The sequence below is a fragment of the Lactuca serriola genome, chromosome 2 (genome assembly GCF_051521515.1).
Source record: "Lactuca serriola cultivar US96UC23 chromosome 2, Lser_US96UC23_V15, whole genome shotgun sequence".
Classification (NCBI taxonomy): domain Eukaryota; kingdom Viridiplantae; phylum Streptophyta; class Magnoliopsida; order Asterales; family Asteraceae; genus Lactuca; species Lactuca serriola.
Genome location: NC_136409.1, coordinates 190,663,701 through 190,673,180, shown reverse-complemented (window position 1 = coordinate 190,673,180; position 9,480 = coordinate 190,663,701). Strand labels below are relative to the sequence as shown.

At 35.1% G+C, this 9,480-nt stretch overlaps 1 long non-coding RNA gene across 2 annotated transcripts; it reads right to left on the bottom strand.

Moving 5' to 3' along the window:
• Positions 1-388: 388 nt before the first annotated feature.
• On the bottom strand, positions 389-3,607 carry LOC145090665 (uncharacterized). Of its 2 annotated transcripts, XR_013701699.1 has the most exons (5): positions 3,427-3,607; positions 3,002-3,299; positions 2,622-2,928; positions 743-2,474; positions 389-670 (listed from the first exon to the last, which is right to left on the bottom strand). It is a non-coding gene; the product is annotated as an uncharacterized LOC145090665 (long non-coding RNA). The 2 variants fall into 2 exon arrangements; XR_013701698.1 differs by having other exon boundaries at positions 389-2,474.
• Between the last annotated feature and the right edge of the window lie 5,873 nt (positions 3,608-9,480).

Sequence of the window (9,480 nt, the reverse complement as noted above, 5' to 3'; positions counted from 1 at the left end):
TTCAAGCGAATGTCCAACAACAAGTGGGAACTAGTTGTAAATTAAGGAATGTAAAATTTTGCTTAATATAATATTAATGTTTGATTTGTCCAAAATGCCATTAATTAAAACATTTAAAAATTGGTTCTTAGAGTTCTTAACATTTTTAGGTTATCATTTGAACATCTCCGTGTGTGTGTGTGTGTGTGTGTGTGTATATATATATATATATATATATATATATATATATATATATATATATATATATATATTAGGTTATAAACCGTGGAAACCACGGTTATCAAAAGTAAATAATATTAATTGATAATTTAAGTTCATATTGACAAATCAAATATTTATAAAAATTTATTAAATTAGAAAGATAAAAGTTTTGACAAACATAATAAAACACACATGAACATACAATGTAGTTTCTTTTGTACAAATCAAACTACTATATAAATATATATTATAAAAAATATTTAAAACATTATAAATGAGTCAATATCAAATAATGGTTCACCAATTGCAGATCCTGCTCCTAAACAAACATATTCTTCATTAGAAAAACGGGTAACTGTTACTGTAACCCAACAAACTTTCAGGTTTTAGTTTAAATGGTCCCTTGTGATATTTTTTTGCATTATAAGGGAACGAATTCAACTCTTACCGGCTAGTTTGGCCAAGTTACCTGTAATAATTGGTTACTGATGTCAAAAAGAGTGCCACATAGGAAATAATATGTTGATTTGTAATTATATACCTCTATATCGGTCCTAGTCAACAAATATTGGTCCCCACCACCTTCTTCCCTTATTTCCTTCTTCAAATCATCTCATTCCCTCATTCCACCCTGGTTTTCTTTCTAAGATAAATGAAAGCCTTTTTTATCTTGGGTATGAAAATGAAGATGAATGTATCCCCGTCAAAATTAAACCCAAATCAAACCTCACCATTACTTCAGAAAAAAAAACATCACAGGTTTGAAACCTATGACCGCCCTGTTTACCGAACCCTATATATCATTGCTTTGGTTACCGTTAATGACGATGCCTCCTTTTGTCGTTGCTCTGCTTCATCTCTACTTCAGCCACCAGTCGGTGAAAGCCCTCCCCTCCCCTCCACTCACTAGTTGACCCTTCCCCACCGCCCAAATCAGATCAAGATTGGGGGAGATCAGGGGATGAAGATCATGTGTTTATGGCTGGAGGATGAAATTAAGCCTAAATCAAATCCCACCATTAAAAATTGAACCCAGATGAAACTAAGCCTAAATCAAACCCAACATCCTGAATGTTCAAGAAAGAAGTAGTAGACCTTTACGAGCATATGATGGATAGTCCTTACAAGCAGTTTTTTGATCAGCCTTAGGAGCTTCAAGGCCTCCTCTAATTTCCTCTCTAACAACAGTTTTTTGATCAAATTCTTGTAGGTTGCCTGTCATGGTTTCACCCCACCTGTCTTGTCTTAGTCATTTCAACAAGCACCTGGTGTGCTTCAATGACGTTGTTTTGACTCAAGAACCCATTCACCAAAACGTCCAAAAGGTTCGCATCAGCCTCGTAACCTTTCTCAATGATTTTGGCGAAAATGGTCAAAGCTTTCTCAACATCATTGGCTAAACAGTGTCCCTTGATTAGAATCGTCCATGTCTTGATGTCAGGATTGCAACCATTTGCTTGCATTTCATCGAGCACCTTGGCTGCATCTTCTAGTCTTCGGGCTTTACATAGACCAAAGATTAATTGGATGTAGGTTATGTTATCGGGTTCCTATCCTGCATCTTTCATGGCTGTCATCATCTTCTTGGCTTCATCAAATTGACCTACACTTGTTAATGATCTATGAATACCATCATAAACGCTTTTTGAAAGAGTTTCCTGTGGCTTCAAATTTATTTACTACCCGAAAAACAAGATCAAAATTTGGTGAAATGTTGCCTGCAATGGTTCTTAGAAGAACACTACAATGTGGAATTGAGGGCTTGTAAGGACTATCCATCACAAGCTCGTAAAATATCTGGTTGAGGACGCTCGAGATCACAATCAAGGGAGGTTAACGAAACGTTGGAGTCGATTCACGTTTTTGGCAGGGTTTCTTGACCTAGATCTGATTCATAGAGGTTGCAATATAGAGAAATTCATCGATCCCATAGAGAGTCATTGTGACGTCTCAAATATTTAGACAGGTGGCAAGTGAAGTGGCCTATTTGTCTAATGGTACATGATGAAAAGAAAGGGGCTCACCGGGTGACCCCTTCACATTCTTGATAATGGCATTTTAAATCAAGAAAACATGAATCCGTTCCCTTATAATGCAAAAAAATATCACAAGGGACCATTTAAACCAAAATCTGAAAGCTGTTGGGTTATAGTGACATTTTCCTTAGAAAAACCATTGGGTACAATATCTTATACTTCGACTTCAACCATTAACCCTTCTGTCATCAATGGCATCAGCATTGGACATCGTCCAATCTTCCCTACTACCAAAATCTAGCAAAAAAATTAATGTTAGCTACCCTAAAAATCATTAAAGGAAAAACAATTTCAAAAGAAGCATCAGGTTTCTATCAAAATTATGAAACCAAGAAGGAGAAAATGAGAAGGCATAGAGGAATTGAAGAAAAGAAGAATACTTACAGAAGAATAGAACAAACTCAACGATTATCACTTTGTGAAAGCGGTGCGCCAATGTTATTCTCTAAGCTGGCGAAGCACAAATCAAAGGGTTTGCAAAGCTATGATTTTAGAGAGAAAATTAGAGATGAGGAGGAGCATTTGGCAACATAGCCATTGATAGAGATGAAAAAGAGGATTATGGCTTAAGAATAGCAAAGAAAGACAGGGGATTGGTGAGATTTAAGAATCAGCAAGCAACAAATCAGCGAGATTTATATAATTAACTGTTAAGTGTTCGATCATCAAATCACGCTCCAATAGTCAACATCTGTGATATTCAACCTACAAAAAATCAACTCCATGGATAAAATAATAAACATGATAACTTCATAAACATTTACCTAGATTTAAGAAAACTCAGAGTCCAAAATAAAGTGACATGACGATGGCTGAGAGAAGCCCTAATACCAGTTCAAGTTCAAGAGCAAGAGCTGTCATCAGAAGAACTGTCTCGATAAAGGCAGCTCGAGAATATACAAGATTTGGTTATGGGCATGAAATTCATATTATACAAAAAAAAAAGAGAAACAACCCAGATAGAAATCGTAAATGCCAATCCATAATAATTGTTGTTTCACTTTGTTCTCGGTGTTTAATAACCTCAAGCTCTATCGATAACCGGTCCTTCAATTTAACCATCTAAAAACACAAAAAGAAAAGTAGAAGAAGGAGAAAGGTTATCAATTTGTAGTTCCTTTGAAATCTGAAAAGAACTCAGAATAAATAAAAACCCTAGATAAAAAAAAACTGTAAAAGATCAACAGACCTAGGGTTTTGAAAGTGAGGAGAAAATCATCAGAATACCCAATCAAGCATTTAATGTAAGGCTTAAAGACATGCGATATTTAAAACTAAAACAATTGAAGATGATTTGCTTCCTGATTAATTGTGTGTTTGAAATTTGAATGTGGATTAGGGTTGCGTGTATTTGATTAGTATATGGAAAGTGCTACAATCACGGATGGAGTTAGAATCAATTTCAATTTCGAATTATCGAATTAAAATAAAATCATGCTACGCAGGAAACCAAAATGCAGGGGAATATGAGTTGGACACGTGGCATTTAGAGGGCTAGAAAACTGACACGTGGAATGGAAAACTATTCTTTTATTAAGAAGGTATATATATATATATATATATATATATATATATATATATATATATATATATATATATATATATATAAGGTTAATAACCTAGGAGGCTAATAAGGTTTTAACTTTGTCCATATAAGGTCCTTAAGGTTTTTTTTTGTACACATTACACCAATATGGTTGTTATAAACCGTTTAAAAGGGGTAATAAGGTTTTAATTTTGTCCATATTAGGTTCCTAAGGTCTTTTTTGTACATATTACACCAACATGGTTGTTATAACCGTTTAAAAAAAGGTAATAAGGTTTAACTGTATCCACATTAGGTCCCTATTTTTAATATTTTTATCATTTCATCTAACTCTTTTACGATTTATATTAATATCTAGTTAGATGATTTCATCATTTCATTTTTTCATTTTAGTCGCTCATTCACCACAATCACGATTTCAATCGAAAGGTTACATAACATTTTTTTTTTCATTTTTCTGAAAAAATACCTAATAATAATGAAAGTCTTAATGATTAAGACTATGTTTGGCACCACAGCTAGCTGATAAGCTAGTTTATTGTTCGATTTTTTTTAAGTCGTCATTTTTGGCAAGCCAAAAAGTAGTTTATAAACTAGCATTTTAAAAAGCTACTTAGACTTGTTTTTTTTAATTTCCAAATATACCTCTTAATTAATTAAGAAAACATATTTTTTAAATGTCATTTTATGTCATTATATAAATTTTGGATAACTTATAAGCCAGTGGCAGAGCTAGAGTCAAAGTAAAAGAGTATCCCCGACAAGTAATGAGGTATCACCGATAAGTAATTGCCTATCGGGGATACCCAATTGGCGGAGCCATTACTTATCGGGGATATCCCATTACTTTTCAGGGATACTCTTTTACTTTGATTTGGCTCCGCCACTGTCTTACGTAACCTTTTGATTGAAACTGTGGTTGTGGTGAATGGACGACTAAAATGAGAAGATGAATTGACGAAGCCATCTAACTAGATACTAATATAAATTGTAAAAGATAGATGAAATGATAAACATATTAAAAATAGGGACCTAATGTGGACACAGTTAAACCTTATTACCCTTCTTTAAACGGTTATAACAACCATATTGGTGTAATATGTACAAAAAAGATGTTAGGGACCTATTATGGACAAAATTAAAACCTTATTACCTTTTTTAACGGTTATAACAACCATGTTGGTGTAACATGTACAAAAAAAACCTTAAGGACCTAATGTGAACAAAGTTAAAACCTTATTACCCTCCTAAGTCATTAACCCATATATATATATATATATATATATATATATATATATATATATATATATATATATATATATATTGTTAGGGGCAGGATCCTTAATATTGATATAGGCTCAGGATCCTTAAACACATCTCATGATCCTGATTATTATCGTTAATATTTACTAACACCTTTAACGGTTATAATCTCATTTCTTATTGACACATGTGTGGAATTAGTCAATGAAAGACGTATTCTCAACAGAGAATCGTCTCAACCATGCAAAAGAACCGGAATACCAAGTCAAACAACGTTTATATGCTGATTCTCGGAGGATCCCAGAATTATCAAACTTCTTGTTATTAGCATTAGACTATAAATAACACTTGTATTATGCACACTGGACACACACTTAGCTCATTTACGATACTTATACTTACATTTACACATTCATCTATGTAATCAACATTTTTAATCAATAAAATCATCAGGGCATGTGATCATTATGACCTCCCAAGGTTTTATACCGGAGATCCTATCAAGGATCAAGGGCTTTCCTTGTAAACCACTTATGTCACTTTGATCCAAAAACCTTCCACCGCCTCCAGCTGGAGGTCCCAAAAAGACTCTTGATGTGCCGAAGAAAAACACTCCTCCAGTCACTACTCAAGGATCCCAGGAAACTCCAGTACTAGTCTCAAACAACGAGCTTTTTTCCATGATGATGAGGTTGGAAAAATAGGTGAATCAATAACAAGAAGATAACAGGACGATGCTTAAGGAAGTGGAAAGAATAAGGGCAAAGATCCACAAACCTCAGGAAGTTGCACCCTCGATCATGCAACCCATGATCCTAAACTTCGACAGTGCGGGATCCTACAGAAATCATCGGGGGATAGGATCCTTAGTACTAACATTTGCTCATGTTTGGGATGCAACTCCTAATGAGTGAGCTCATGTGACCCAATATCCCAATTAAACCTTCCTTACGCCTAATTCTAAGGATCCTGGTAACTTTGTAAATAATAATGCTTTTAACACTGGCTCTATGAACCTTGATACGGGTTTAAGCCTGATCATGGCTAAGGAACTTCAACAATTAAGGCGAATGGTCTCGAGCGTGCCCGGAGTGGTCCAATCTTTACTGGAAGTATCCCCCACAAGCCACAGGTTCTCAAGATTTGTTCCGCCAATAGCTGATATCGATGTCCCAAAGTGCTTCTAAACCCCCAACATGAAGCCTTATGATGGGACTATAAATCCTGAGGAGCACGTGGCACAATACAGGGAAAGAATAGAGATCATCCCTATTCCCGTATACTTAAAGGAAGCATGCATGTGCAAGGGTTTTGGTTCAACCCTCACAGGATCAGCTTTAAAATGGCTTCTTAACGTTCCTCCTTACTTAATTACTTTGTTTTCTCACTTAGAAACTAACTTATTTAACAATCAATTTTCTTGTAGCGGAACATTCAAAAAGATCACTAGTGATCTTTATCGAGTGGTTCAGGAACCTAAGGAATCCCTTAGGACTTTTGTGAATAGGTTTGGCAAGGAAGCTCAGAGTATCCCCAAAATTGACATGACAACTGCAGTTGAAGCCTTTAAAATGGGCTTAAAGAAGGACTCTCCTTTCTACGAAGACCTCTTAATGACTCCATGAAAAAAGATGGAAGAAGTTAGGAGCAGAGCACTAAGGTTCATAAGGCTCGAAGAAGACAAGGAGATCCAAAAGAGGAGCAACTCACCAAGCTCATATGATTACCCCAACAAGAAGGCCCACTCCTCGACCCAAAGATCCTATAAGTCGAACCCATATTCCAAATCTAATCATCATAGGGTTAATACGCTTGAAGATGAAGGAAAGGAAAAAGATTTTCCAAATATTACTGACTATTGCTTTTCTATGGATATTTCAGGTATAATATTTTCTATGTGGGATCTTGGAGACAAACCAAGAAAGGGAGAAAAATCCAACACTTTGAAAGACAAATCCAAATGGTGTGCGTACCATGAAGACTTTGGTCATATCACAGAGGATTGCATAGCTCTTAGGAAGGAGATCAGCTACCTCTTAGGCAAAGGATATCTCAAAGAAATCCTTGGAAGAAGAAAGGAGAGATCTTGTCACACCCCAAACCAAGGATGGCGGAAACGTCCGGGGGCGGATGACTTCATGTATAGTATCACAACAACGAGTATAATAGTGCTCAAAGTAAATACAACCATCATAAATATAATTGAGAAAGTTACATCATAGCAAGTTTACATGTTTCAAAATCAATTACATTATGATGACAAAATGAAATGTTTGACGATTTAACGTCCCATCCTCAAAATGCGGTTGGTTTTCCTGTTTCACTGATTTCCTGATAATACAAGTAGTTTTGAAAAAGTGTCAACAATTAAGTTGGTGAGTTCATAAGAGTTTTGTTTTAGAATGAAACCATTTTCCTTGTAAAAGTAACAAGGTATGTTTCCAGAAAATCCAATATTTTCCTTATTATGTATGAAATGAATGCTTCTATGTTATGCGATAATGAATCCTAGAAAGACCCGTAGATTCCTTCTATAATGACTAAGTGTATATAAACTATATAAAAATTAGGTTAAATAAACCGCTGAATGTAATGGGTCTGCCCCAGGTCCACAACCAAACGAGGAATAGGAGATAAGGCGGGCCCACCAATTCTAAGTCGATTGTGACTAGATTCTTATATAACTCTAGCATATACACTTAGCAATTATAGCTGAAGTCTAACAATTCTAGATGAAATATAGTTTTAATATCATGAATACTATTTCATGTGAACCTGGTACTTTGTATTTGTACCCCTTTTTGTATGAAAACCTGTTACTTTGTATTTGTACCCCTTTCTGTATAAAACCGGTACTTTGTATTTGTACCCCTTTTCGTATAAAACCAGTACTTTGTATTTGTACCCCTTTTCGTATAAAAACCTGGTACTTTGTATTTGTACCCCTTTTGTATACAACCAGTACTTTGTATTTATACCCCTTTTCGTATAAAATCGGTACTTTGTATTTGTACCCCTTTTCGTATGAAAACCTTTTGTAATGTAAATGAACATAAACTATACCTATTATAGTTTATTAAGATGTTTGAAATGTATAAGCGACCTAACTATACCTATCATAGTTTAGTATGTTTGTTTGTGGTGTATAAGAACCCTTTTCTATGCAAGTCGAATGTATAGCAAAATATAACTATGTTTATCTTGCTTCGTTTTGTACTAATGGTAATGATGGAGGATTCTTACAATTCAGTGAGTATTTTCTGTTATATAATTATACCACAACAAGAACACATGTAAAATATGAAGTCATCAAAGATTTGACACTTTGCTCAACATGTTACAAAGTGTGTTGAAAGTTATAAGCTGTTAACTAGTTTTTAACTTTTCTACACTGTTTTAGAAAGATCATAGAAAAATCATACAAAGTCGAAAACTGAATCTGTAAATTCTGAGAGTTCCTAAAATGTGTCTAGTTTATTCATAATTTTTATCACGATTTTTGGAAGCCTTTAACTTGTGTTAAAATGTTCATATTCACATACTAGTCCAGATTTGTTCTTGAAATGATAGGCTGTTTTGAAAAAATCACCATCAATTGTAGAAAAATTGTGTGGAGATGTGCAAGTAGTCATTTTAAAGCTAAGAACCGGAACTACTTGCACCTAAAACAGTTTTGAAAACTAAAATGTTTAAGCTGTCCAAAACAGTCTGTGAATGGAGTCCAACTTTTCTGTTGAACGCTGTTAGAAAAGTTTAGTTATGTTCTTGGTGTTTTAACTTGTATTCCCCCCCCCCCTCCCTTAAAACTTAAGAAAACATGAAAATGTAGGGGTATGAACTCACCTTGAGTGGTTTCAGTAGATGAGTGTTGAGGAAGAGAAGTGTTCAACTCAAGAACACTTGAAGGATCACTTGAAGATTCGAAGATCTAACAAGAATATGTGATGATGTTCGTGGCTGCGGTCTTGACGGCTGCGGCTCTGGGCTTCGGCTCGGTGGCTGCGGCTGGATGGCTGCGGCTACTCAGGGACCTCGGACTCGGTTTAAGTAGCCTCGGATGCAAGAGGACTTGGCCCCTATAGAGAGGCTTCAGCCCTAAGGGGCTATTTTCCAAACTATCTCCCCTCTTTGAGTGGTTTCTGTGACATCCCCATTTTTCACGGCCAGAAAAGATCGATTTTGTTTATGCTTTGGTTTATAAAATCAGAGTAATCTTCTAAAGATAACGGTTGCGGAATTTGTTCCCAAAACAAGACATGATAATAACTTATCAAAACATTTCTCAAAGGGAATGTATTTTTCATTTAATAATAAAACCTCGGGATGTCGTGTTCCGATACATACATATAAGCATAAACAGAACATACATTTAATTACACAATTGATTTATATCTCCTTTAAATCTCTCTGTGAATTATGTCTTCGTATTAATAC